The sequence below is a fragment of the Suncus etruscus genome, chromosome 4 (assembly GCF_024139225.1).
Source record: "Suncus etruscus isolate mSunEtr1 chromosome 4, mSunEtr1.pri.cur, whole genome shotgun sequence".
Taxonomy (NCBI): domain Eukaryota; kingdom Metazoa; phylum Chordata; class Mammalia; order Eulipotyphla; family Soricidae; genus Suncus; species Suncus etruscus.
In genome coordinates this window covers 62,858,079-62,871,212 of record NC_064851.1, presented here as the reverse complement: position 1 = coordinate 62,871,212, position 13,134 = coordinate 62,858,079, and the positions used below count along the sequence as shown (strand labels likewise).

General features: G+C 30.5%; 1 non-coding gene across 1 annotated transcript; it reads left to right on the top strand.

Moving 5' to 3' along the window:
• Nucleotides 1–9,439: 9,439 nt before the first annotated feature.
• Nucleotides 9,440–9,546, top strand: LOC126008315 (U6 spliceosomal RNA). The gene has a single exon (XR_007495651.1). It is a non-coding gene; the product is annotated as a U6 spliceosomal RNA (small nuclear RNA).
• Nucleotides 9,547–13,134: the final 3,588 nt, after the last annotated feature.

Sequence of the window (13,134 nt, the reverse complement as noted above, 5' to 3'; positions counted from 1 at the left end):
AGATCTCAGGCATTATATATTACATAAACTTTTCAGTTATCTATTGCTGTCAAACATGCTCCTCTTAAGTAAAACATTTAAAACAGCCACCACTTTTTTTTTCAATTTTGGAGTATTTTTTTTTCTTTGCTCTGTATGGTATTTTCTGAGGTTGATTTGAGAAGCAGAGATAGCTTTATTCACTTCAAAGTAGGTAGAAAAGCATCAGGGCGGGCTGCTAGCTTCTTTGTACTTCTAGTCTTTCATCATTAAGGAGTATTTCTCAGGCTTCTTTTTAGTGGGACCTGAATGACAGAGAATAAAACTAAAACTACCATATTTTCCAAGACCTAGACATGAAATTGGCACAATGTCTCTTCTGCCATATTCTGTTGATTTCAGTAAGTCACAATTAAACACAAGGATTCTAGATTCTAGATGAGGGAACGGGATAGTGGATGATAGAAAACTGATGGAGGGGAATGTGATGAAGTTTGGCAGCCATCCTTGCAGTCATCTTTCACAATCATCATCAATGTCAACTCTTAAAGAAAGAAGAATAGTACTTAACAGGAGCATATGACACTTCAGAAATATTTTTTTACATAAAGTACAACATTTAAGACATGAGGTAGCTCCAATTTAGCCATTAAAAAAATTCCAAAATAGAATTCTAAAGTGATAAATGTGCTGAGATATTGGGAAAGTTATATGAAAACAGATACTGCCCATTAATGCCATTTAATTTACAACTGCTGATTCTAGACAGTTTGATTATGTTGTTAATCTATTTTAGGCATCCAATATTTTCATCAGATAGACATACAAACATTAGAAGCAGTGAGTGATATAATAATAGCCAAAATTACATGCTAATTATCACATTTTCAATTATCAGGTGTGGCAATTAACATTTTTAATCATCCATTGTCCAATTTTATATGACTTTATAAAGTAATTTAGCCTACACCTCTGAAAAAATGCGATTGGTCAATACATAATTGTTTCCTAAACTTTATATGTGATTTACAACTGTCCTATCCTTACTAATTCATCTAAAGCAGGATTTGTTTAAAGAAGTGCATATATGTGAGAGGAAATATTTGAAGCAATGATTTTTAAGACCATATCTTCTCATTATACAAAAATTATGCTATAAAGGATTCACTGGCATTACAAAGACATTTTAATCACATTCATATTAACAATTATAGTGATTTTCTTATAAATTATCTCAAATAAATGTAAAACTAGAAGAATGTTATTTGAAAAATATGAAACAATTTGAACTGAGATTTTGGTAGCATTGAAATGCAGCCAGATAATTCTCTCTGCATTTTGGCTAAATAAGTGTGGACACTTGAACAGTATCTGAAATTGGATTGATCTGAGTTTGAGTTTTAACTAATTCAATTTTGGGGCTTGAAAACTATTGCAATTAATGCCACCTCACACATTAACCCTATTTCTGCAGCTCATACAACTTGGCTCCACATAACTCTGCTTGGTTGGAAAGTTCTGTTTTAATCTATAGTCAACACTGGACAAGACTCCTCATTAAAAAAGTATATAATATATGATATATATCATCCATGATATACTTTTTATAGTAATTAGTAAAGAGGTAAAATTTAAGCTAAACTATGCCAAAACATACGGATTGCTTTTCTTATAAAAATCCAGTTATAGGGGCCAGAGCCATAGCACAGCAGTAGGGCATTTGCCTTGCACGCGGCTGATCCAGGACAGACCTTGGTTAGAATACCAGCGTCCTCTATGATCCCCCAATCCAGGAGCGATTTCTGAACGAATAGCCAAGTAACCCCTGTGAGTCACCAGGTGTGGCCCAAAACAAAACCAAACAAAACAATCCCATTATGCTATGTTATAAAATCATAATAAGGTATAAATTTTTGAGCCATAGCAGAGAGTATTCACAGTTTACTAAAGTCTCTGTACTCAGGGTCACACCAGGAGGTACTCTGATGACTATATGTTATTCCAAAGATTGAATCTGGGTTGGCTGCCTGCACTGCATTATTTCTCCAAAATATATAATGCCTTTTATTCACAAAAAAGTTTGCAATGTCCGAACTATTTTCTGAGTAATGCTACAATATATCATATAACTATAAAATTCTGGGTACATTGCTTATAGATTTTGAATTTAAATGATGTTATTTGAAACATAAAAATATAATATGTCCATAATTTATAAATTTTTTATATTCTTAATACAAAATTAATTGACTAGGGGTTAATAAAACTATATAAAATAAAAATAAGTGAAATAGAGTCTATGCTGAAATTTCTGTCATCAAAACTAGTAGATTCTAAATTTTATGGTAAATTAAAATTGAACTCGTGTTTTTATTCAGAATGAAAGTTTACAAAAAATATTAAGTTCCAATTAAACCAGCCAAGAAGCCATATTCCCTATATGTACTTTATTGAGTAAATCATTATCAGATAATAAATTAACTAACAAATCCACATTAAATTACGTACAAAATTGAAAGTTATCACTGTAGCATTGAATTAAAACAGGTGTGTCTTTTATATATCATTCACATTACATAAGCATACATTAATAAAGAGCAAAAGACAAATAGTTAGAAAACTATTTCAGAAAAATAGAACTATTTTACCAAACCATTAGATTAAATTAAAACGGTGGTGGTTACTATTATAAACAGAAATAAAAGAAAAAAGCAAAAGACATATATGGGGAGAAACTTATAAATCTAGGAGATATATATGGTGATCCCTTTACTTATATGAAGTTATACCCTTAAAATTCTAAATAATTAAAAAGTAATGATAAATCAGTAATACAATTTAATATAAAAAATCTTCATGATTATGTTATAGAATTAGGGTGGACGTAGCTACTTCAGCATGTGACAAATGACCCCCCCAATATAATTTAATAAAATGAAATAGTAATATAACTTAAGTGATAGACTTAAATAATAATGTAAATTAAAAATGCTAGATAGAGTTTTTCCACCAGTTATTATTTCTATGATATTCTCATACAAAACTTCTCCAAGGTCTCAAGCTTTAGCAGTATATGGACTACAAAAGTTGGTTTTAGTTCCTAATGGTAACAAGTTAACATTTAGTAATTTAGAACTGCATTATACAATGGAAAACTAGTGTGAAGTCAGAATTGTGTTCACTTTATTATCTACACCTTGTCTATACAACACTCTCACATGATGTGACCCATTTGGTTTAAAAATAATAAACCTAAAAACCAGCAAGAAATATAATTAAAATGGAAACAGCTTATATTATAAATAATCTTGAATATCAGGCTAGCTATGGAATTTGAACATTTTGCTTCGTTTCAATGAGGAATCTATAAAATGTATTATAGAAAAATGCTAATGAGATAAAAATGTGCTATAAAGAAGTTAATCACAAGCTCATTAAATAATACAATAAATGTAAACTTTACATAAAATATTATATACTAGTATTAAGACATAAGCAAAGAGAGAAGAAGGATATTGTGATGTCTAATCTTGAGAAAAAATTTTAATTCAACTATCAGTTTTATTTTTAATATAGTATACACAAATTACTCCTTTTGTTGGTTACATAATATTAAATCATTATTGTACACATGTAGCAAATATGTCTATAAAACAGCGCCAATATTTCTGTTACCTTTTCCATGTTAATACGTTCCATTGGCTCACATGCATTATTGTTGAAAGACAGAAGCAGATGTTAATGGAAGTGATGTTTAATGATCTGTGAACCTATATACAAACAATACAAGCACCATAGTCATCTGCTAACCACATCCATGAAACCTGCTGAAGCAATAGAATTCACAATCTTCAGCTCTCAAGCATGTTTCTTCCCAGCGAGTTGAAAGAGTTCAGCTTGAAAAATAAAAAGAGAATAAACATTTGAACAAGTGTGACATCCACTTGAATTGGGAGTAATTGATAAACACGTAGCCTTTCCTTTACCACCCATTTCCCCTAAAATTAGAGGAAAGCTTGTTCTCAAGGAGTAGAGCAGCTGGAGTTCACAGAAGGGCATTACCACAGTTGGGTGCCAATCTTTAATGATGCAGCGCTGCCTGTGTATACAGACATCAAGGTTATCAGCAAATATGTGAAAAATATCACAAGGTGCTATTAAAAACATCAATAACCATCCCATAATCAAAGGAAGAGATTCACTTCTTCATCGGATAGTATCTACAGAGAGCTGGGCATCTGCATAACATTTATGGGAGAAAGAGCAATATATACATCATGTGGAGAGTAAATTTCTAAAAGTAGGCTTTGTGGGTTTTTGTTAATTACCATTATCAAAATGAAAGATTCACATTGACACCGCAAGTCACCAAGGGAGAAGCAGTTCCAAATTCTTAGGCATCCTGCCATGTTATGATTAATTTTACAGTCCATGCATGAATGTTTAGTTAGAGAAGAGAACTGTAGATATCTTGTACAATCCATCAAAATAGTAGGAATAGACTGTCACTCTCAACCTGATCCGTGAGCATGTTTATTTATGAGCCACTGCGCTGAAATTGAAAAAAAAAAATAAGAAGAAAGAACAAGAAAATCAAGACAGCAATGCAAAGAAAGGCATCTGAAATGTTCTCTGTTAAACTACTGCTAATAGGAAGCAAGAAACAAAGAAAACGGTTTTTTCTTTATTTCCACAAAAGTTTGGACATTGGTTCAAATGGTTTCGCTTCTTTTTTGAAACACCTTAAAACTCCTAAGATATAATGTGAATGTCTTCAGAATTTAGCTTGTTGTGCTTAAAAATGTTTATGTTTGAAATGTAATTTCCAGATATTTAATTTTAGACTTATTAAGAAAATGTGAAAATACCTCAAAAATCACATATAGTGATATTTTTATAATAGTATTATAGATATAGTACAATATACTTAATATATTAAGTGGTTTTTTTCTGGTTTTCTGCTTTAAATATCACATTACTAATGATAAATAAGACCAGGATGTCTCTTTTTTTTAATTATAGCTTTTTCACTATTTGAGGCACAATGACTAGTATAAAATCAGGACTCAAACAAAACCTGAAAAAATGAAGTCATAAATTAATCAGTGAGCATCACCTAAATTCAGAGTACATAAAGAAATTTTTATCAGTCCCCACTGATACAGATATGAATAAATACATATATATTGTTTTACACAGAATTGAAAACTTTAGCTAAAATATTTGTAAGACTAAGTGAAACTTCTATGAGAATAAAGGAATTAAATCAGAAACATGTAAGTGTTCATTTATGGTTCTAAAGAGTTAATAAAAAATAAGCAAAGTTGTCCCAAAATATTTTAAAAAAATTTTAAAGCAGCTTATTGATTGATTAATTGGTTGGTTTTAGGGCCACACCTGGAGATGTTCAGGGGTTACTCTGGACTTTGTGCTCAGAAATCGCTCCTGGCAAGCTGAGGGTACCATACGGGATGCCAGGAAGTGAACCGGATCTGTCCAGGATCTGTCTCATGCATGGCAAATGTCTTACAACTGTGCTAACTTTCCAGCCTTAACCCAAGACAATTAATGGAAAATATTAGTAAAAGGAATGATCAAATTTGATTACTGCAATAGTATTTATAAAATGACCAAAAATTGTAAAAGCATTTCAATTAAAGTTTTACGTGAGATGTTAAAAATAAAAGTAAATTTAAGAAGATAAATACATTAAAGAATTAAGAAATAAAAAATTGATTCATGTTCTGAAACTTTATAATGATCGATAAGGAAAAAGTAATAAAAAATATCTTCCTTGAACACACATTCAAAAAAAATTAGCAAGCTTCTTGAGAAGTGTACTTACAATGGGGCCAACGAGATGGTGCAGCAGAAGGGTATTTGCCTTGCACGTGGCTGACCAAGGTGGGACAGTGGTTCGATTCACCGGCGTCCCAGTGTATGGTCCCCCAAGCCAGGAGCCACTCTGAGAGCATAGCAAGGAGTAACCCCGAGTGTCTCTAGGTGTGGCCCAAACAACAACAAAAAAAGAAAAGAAAAGAAAGCATCTACCAAAAGGATACTTTAAAAAAAATACTTCATCCATGATAGCACTAAATAAAAAACATTAAACATAATATGTAAATACAGTTATTTGGGTTTTGATTTATTTTGGGTGGAGTCAATACAGCTTGCGCCACCATTCTGGCCCCCTACTTGAAACTTTTAATAAAATTAAATGTGTTGCAGGTAACGTGACATTTTGTGTTACGTTCTATTATATGAAATTTTCTTATAGATTATGATGTTTGGTGTAGTCTAATAAAATAGTAAGATTGAACAGAGTGCCCAAAAATAAGCTTGATTATCTCTCCCTGTTCATATTATTTATAAGGCTATAACAATAGCCAGTGAAAAGAATTCCTGAAAGAAATTATCATTAAATAGGCTGTTACCCTATTTCAATTCAAAATATTTGTGGAAGTTTATTATAAATGTATGAATTGTGGGAGGAGCTATAGTACAAAGGATAAGAGTTTGACTCAGCAGCTAACCTAGCTTAAATCCCTGGCACCAGATATAGTTCCCCAAGCACAGCCATGAGTGATTCCTGAGTACAAAGGAAGTTCTGAGCATGAAGGGGTATGCTCTCAAAAAAACATAACAGAACAAAGAAGATAACAACAAACAATAAAATATATAAAGATTAGATTATAAGAATGTGAGGAAGACAAACAAATAGTACAACATTCAAGAGATTTAAGTGAGGCCAAGAATTTCTGTATGCACATAAAATACCAATTTAAAGACCAAAAAGTAACAATACCTTTTCAGAGAGAAGACTAAAGTATTAAAATTTTAAATGGAAAAATAATTGATGAAGACATAAAATACCAACTTGAAATATTCTAAAATATGTTCATAATTTAATACAATTAAAATAAATTAAGCTTGAAAAATATAAAAATATGACTTGTTCAAGTATAATTGAGTCCAGAAAATTAATTTTAAAATAGAATATTGTATGAATCATAATTTAAATAATGTGGGCAATATAGAATTACAATAAATAATAACTCACTTTAAAATATAGTTGAATCTTTATTGCTTGCATCTGAATAAGGTACAGATTTTTGAAGACAACAAAACTAATCTTGTTAACAAGTGAAAAAATTAAACTAAATTTGGAGCAATTTCAAGAAAAAATATAAACAGTGGTAGATTTTGAATTATATTTTTGAGGACACAGGAAATGTTAATAAAATTATTCTGTGTGGAGTATCACAAGGGCTTTGTCCACCTTATCCTATCTTTATAATCTGCAATATATATAATTCTGCAATATATAGTTGGATATAAAATAGTTGTCTTTATGTTTAGCCATACTATACGATTTACACATAGGATATAATTTTAGAAAGTTCCCTCATATTTCACTCTTGCATTTCATCCAAAATTTGTTTTTAATTAGAAATACTAGTCATTCTGTACATATATTTAAAGGTATAGTAAATAGTTTAAGATAAACCTACCTACATGTAAATATAGCAGAATTTTCAAATTGTAACCGATATTTTATGAGGCTTATTTTAGTCCATTAACTCTCTTTTAAGAAAGTGATTAAATTAAAATTATAACCAAGATAAAATTTTTATTTTTAATATTTTTGGGAGTGGTTTGGGTCATACCTGGAAGTGCTCAGGGGTTACTCCTGGCTCTATTCTAAAAAATTGCCCCTGGCAGGCTCGGGGGACCATATAAAATACTGGGATTTGAACCACTGTCCTTCTGCATGCAAGGGAAATGCTCTACCTCCATGCTATCTCTCTGGCCCCTATTTTTAATATTATTATGAACATTATTTTACAATTATTATGAACATTAGCTTATTATAAAATTTTGAAAATAATTTTCAAATATTATTTCAAACAATAATCTTCACATTTTTTCCTAAAAAATATAATAGTCATTACTACTGAAACACACTAAAAGCATCCAACCCAAAACTAGTTGAGAGTTTCTAAATAATATAATTTATACTCTTACTTTCACAAATTCAATATCAAAACTATTTTTACTAACTCACTAAGCAGACTACTATTCACAGACAGAATCACAAAAGAGAAATATGAAAATCTTCAGATGACAGTATTTGAAATGTATCTGAGACTACTGACAATTCTCTCTGACAATGTCTCCTGACCACTTCATTAATTAGGAGAATAAACATAGTCTTGAAAACCTAGAAGCTTTTCTCTTTTGTCAAAGTCATATTCACAACTACCTGTCATCTCCCATTGTAAAACTTTCTTTGCTTGGGTGTTCTCAGGGGTCATTTTCTTCTCTTCCCTTGATCCACCATGTTTTAGAGGAGACTGAACTCATTATGCTATTTAACACCTGGAACTAGACAGCAACTTGCCACAAGAAAGGAGCATTGTGTGTTACATTAGCCATAAAAAAACAAAACAAACAAACAAAAAAAAAACAGGCACCTTTTTAAACGATTAGGAGTGTAATTTTATTCAGTAAAAGTCATACTATTGACATAGCATTGTTGGCTATAAATATTTCCTTGTCAGGATCAATTGATATTGAATCTTTTGACTAACAATAAAGAGAACAAAACAAGTCTAGTCAGATGATATAAAATATTACAAAAATCTTTAAAATTGTAGTTAAATAATTTATAAAGTAGACATTGTGTTTTATCTGGATATTCTTAAACTAAGTTACATAGAGTCCAATATTGGACATAACAAAAATATAATATATATAAATATACAGAATATGCAAATACTTCATACTGTTGTGTTCTCAAAGTGGGATTCATGGGAAAACTAACTCAATGTTTAGATCAAAAGAGAATGTGCCTTTCCCTTCAAATTTGCAATGTTATGCTATCAACACTATTTTGAATGTCCATTTTTGTTTTCATTACTCTGAATCAAAAGTTCTGAAAGTTAACCAGTAGTAAATGAAAAAAGTTGAATATAGTATAATAAGATTTTACTAAAATGAAAAAAAGTTTATTTTAATGGCTACTAATTAGTTGACATCAATTTGTTGAAAAATAGTGAGTTTCTTGACTTGCTCTCAAAAACACAGGGCATTCAGAAACAAGACTTTGTGAAAATCTGAGGGAAATAAAGAGAGGAATAGCTAATTTGGAACAAACAAGAAACAGGAACGAGTGCTCCTGTGGACAGTATGTTTGCCTTGCAGGTAGCCAACTAGTGTTCCATTCCATCATCCCATATGAATCCTCAAGCACTGCCAGGAGTAATTTCTCAGCATAGATCAAGGAATAATACCTGAGCATTTGTGGCCAAAAACAAACAACAGTCAACAACAACATAAAACAGTTCCAATTTTTAAAGAATATTCAAGCAAGGATAGAATTTTAGTAAATAATAGTTGGTGTTAAATATTTTCTCTGCCAAATCACAGATCACATTACTGGTATAAAAGAATAAAAGGTGTGCTCACTTCGGCAGCACATATACTAAAATTGGAACGATACAGAGAAGATTAGCATGACCCCTGCACAAGGATGACACGCAAATTCGTGAAGCGTTCCATATTTAAAAAAAAAAGAATAAAAGGTAATATATTTTAACAGATGTCATATAATATATACTAAGAAATATTTTAATAAAATCGCTGATTTAAAAACATTTTCAATAAGACAAAATTGCCATAGCATTTATGCACTGAAGATCCAGAAATATGACTCTTGTACTCACACATATGTAAGAATGTATGAGTTTCTATATTGTGGTTTTGTTTTGTTTTGTTTTTTAAGAACTGTTTTTCACTAATTCCCAGACTACCTTGGTGGTTCCAAGCACTCCCAGTATTAGCTAACCCTCTTAACAAACAAAGGGGAAAAAGCAATGATTTTGATAAAGAATGCATGATTAATATGTAAGGTCTCTAAAACAGTTATATGTTTTATAAAGGCATAGTTTATTTTTGTTGATATGGTTTTATGAGAATCAGTGGAATAACTGACAAAAACATTAAGAAATGAGAAACTTGTGAAAGTCTCTTTACATCTTTTTTCTTGAATAGAATCAACATGCATGTGTTGGGTGATTTTCTAAGTAGAATACCAAGTCCTAAGAACACAAAGTTAATCCTACTGACTAGGTGATTTATAATAGAAATAATAAAATTGTGAATAGTGAAGAATACTAGTGACTTGATAACAAACTAAAGGAAAAATAAAGATTAATAAAATCTAGCACAGCACATATAAATAGAGCCCCAAACCTCAACCTAGTTATGTGAACATAAGTTGTCAGAAGTTGAAAGATTAAGTATTTACATTAGTTCTTCCCACTTAGCAAGTGAAAGTTAGCTGGGAATAAATAAGGAAGTTACCTAAATTCTCTACAAACCAGTTTGTCTAAATAAAATAAAATAATAAATAAAATATTGAATAAATTATTATATTGAAATTTAATAAAGTGAATGTCAAAGACCTCTGAAAATATTATACAAATAAGAATTTGTTATTATTTTTCTAAAATTGATGAAAATCACATTCACCTATGTATTGCAATAAAATGTAGGGCAAGTAATGATGGTTATTGCCACTGTTTTACAAAGAATACACACTGTTAAATTAATAACACCTGAGAAATTTATAGCAGTAAGCCAAACAATATATATCTTTATCAAATATTATTTATTAAAAGATTTGGAGAGTTTAACACATCTCATTGTTTAAAAAGGGAACATAACAATAAAAATGAAAGAAAGTCCTTAGAAATAAGAAAATAATGATATTTTCAGAACCTGTAATAGTATTTAGTACAGTTGCCATTCAAATTCCATCTGTGCTTTAGAAATCTGTTGATATGGACAAATTGGGTGAAACCAATTTCCCACATCTGGTGTGAATGTCTTCACAAAGAAAATGCAGCTGTAAGACCTGATACGTGATGCTGCAAGGTCTGGCATAGTCCCTAATAACTCTTCTTCATTTTACCTACTTTCTGTTTCCAACATAGTTATAGTTCTTTCACTACAAGAAAAATCACCCCTTAGTATCTCTTCAATTTCTTCCAACTTATATGAGAAATTATGAGTGCATTTGTTTTACCTATTCTATTTTTTCTTTACTATATTTGAGACAATATAACCCCCTTGCTCTCTATTTTTTGATTTTGTTGTCAAAGCACATTGCAACAACTCTCTTTAGGCTATTTTCTTTTCCAAATTTTGGGTCCTACTGTGATATTCAGGGTTTACTCCTAGTTCTGTATTCAGGGACAAATCCTCATAAAGTTTGGAGAAATATGTATTTCCAGGGATAGAAACCAGGTCAGAAGCATGCAAAGCTTACCTGCTTTACTACTTCTTTTATCCATTGTCCCTCCTCTTTACTCATTATTTAATTTCTTCTGCTTTTCTCATATTATTTTTCCTTTTCTAATGTAATTTATCTCTATTGAAAAAATTATTGGAGATAAATTGATATACCAAAATTTTACCCATTGCCTGGATTTTCATCTACACTTAAGCAAATAGCTTGTGTCTCATCAATAATTTCACCTCCACTTTCAACTGTACTAGAGCCTAATATATCATGTTTTCTTTTCTGAAAATATGAATTTTTACTTGTATAAATATAAATTGAAGATAAAAAGTCAGAGAAATGGATATCAGTTAGTGAGTTTGTAAATAATCCATAAAAGAATCAAGCAATCTATACTTTGTATTATTGCAATATTGGTTTCACAATATCACATTTACCATATAATTTTAGTGATCAAAAGTATTTGGGTAACAAAATTGATAGTATGCATTGCCTTAAAGTTCTATAGCTCCTAAGCATCCCATTTGTGGCTCAAACACCTTCACAACTTTATAATTAAAGGCACAAGTCATTAACACTAGCATGTAATTCCTTCCCCCTTCTCCTTTGACCATAAGTTTTGATACCTATTTTAGCCTTTTAAATTTCATAAACCAGTTTTTTTTTGTTGCATCTTTAAAGTAGTCCTTTTAATTTTCCTTTTCCAGTAAGTCGTCTTGTTCCTCAGTCAGAACTTATCTTTCCCTTTGCTTCTCAAAAGACTATTGCTTTACATATGACATTTACCTTAAGTGAATAATTTAATTCTTTATTCAATTACATTTCTTTGGTACTATACTAAATTCTATCACTATCAGTCACTATGAAAATTTATTTATGTGCAACTCATCACAAAATCCATTGCTTTGTGTTAAATTAAAAATAAATGAATAAAAATATAAAATAAAATTACTGGGTAGTTTCTCTCATGTGAAATATAAATAATTAAGCAAATTGGCAAAACAAATTGACTAACAAAAAGAACTCATAATGAAAACTGCAGTATTTACTAAAAAGGAAAAGACTGGTGTGTTATAATAATTTCTTGATGATTGGATATCACTTGGAGCTTTGATGGTAGATATGGTGTGTCATATATTCATAAAAATAATAAAAAAATACTCCTGAAAGTCTATAAAATTATGTAAATAATAAATTAATTAAATCAAAGAATAATACTTTAAAGTTAGTGTTAACTTTTATATGTATATAAAATAAAATTTAAAATATATTTTGGTCATTTTCTACAAAAAGAGAAGCTTGCATTTTGTATTTAAGTACACTGATATATCAGAAGAGCTCATAATGTCTCATCAGCTTAAAAGTGAAAGTTGTACTAAAGTGATGTTTATATGGTGGGTGAAAAGGGAGTACTGGATGACAGGAAGGATGACAAGTCAAGTGAACCAAATCTGAAGTGGTAATTTTTACAACCAGAATAATCTGTTCTCCATATGTTTTCTGTAAATTCTAGGTATTGTACTAACCATGATCTTTGCATTGAAGTACGGCACATAAAGATTTACCATCTTAGAGGGAATGATTTTAGAGATAGAGAATATGAGGAAAGATTTTTGGCAACATTTCCTTAAAGTGTGCAAAGCTCAAAAACAAAACGGTGAGGAGATTGTAGAACTTGATCACACACCACATGCAAAGTAATCACACATCATAATGCTTTCACATCATATGTTTGTTTCACATTTTCAGACATGGAACTGCTTATTTAAGCCTCCAGCAGCTGGAGAAGTTGTAAAACAGTAGTATACCAATAGAATATAGTGTTTCCCTTAGAGTTCTGGCTTCAGAAA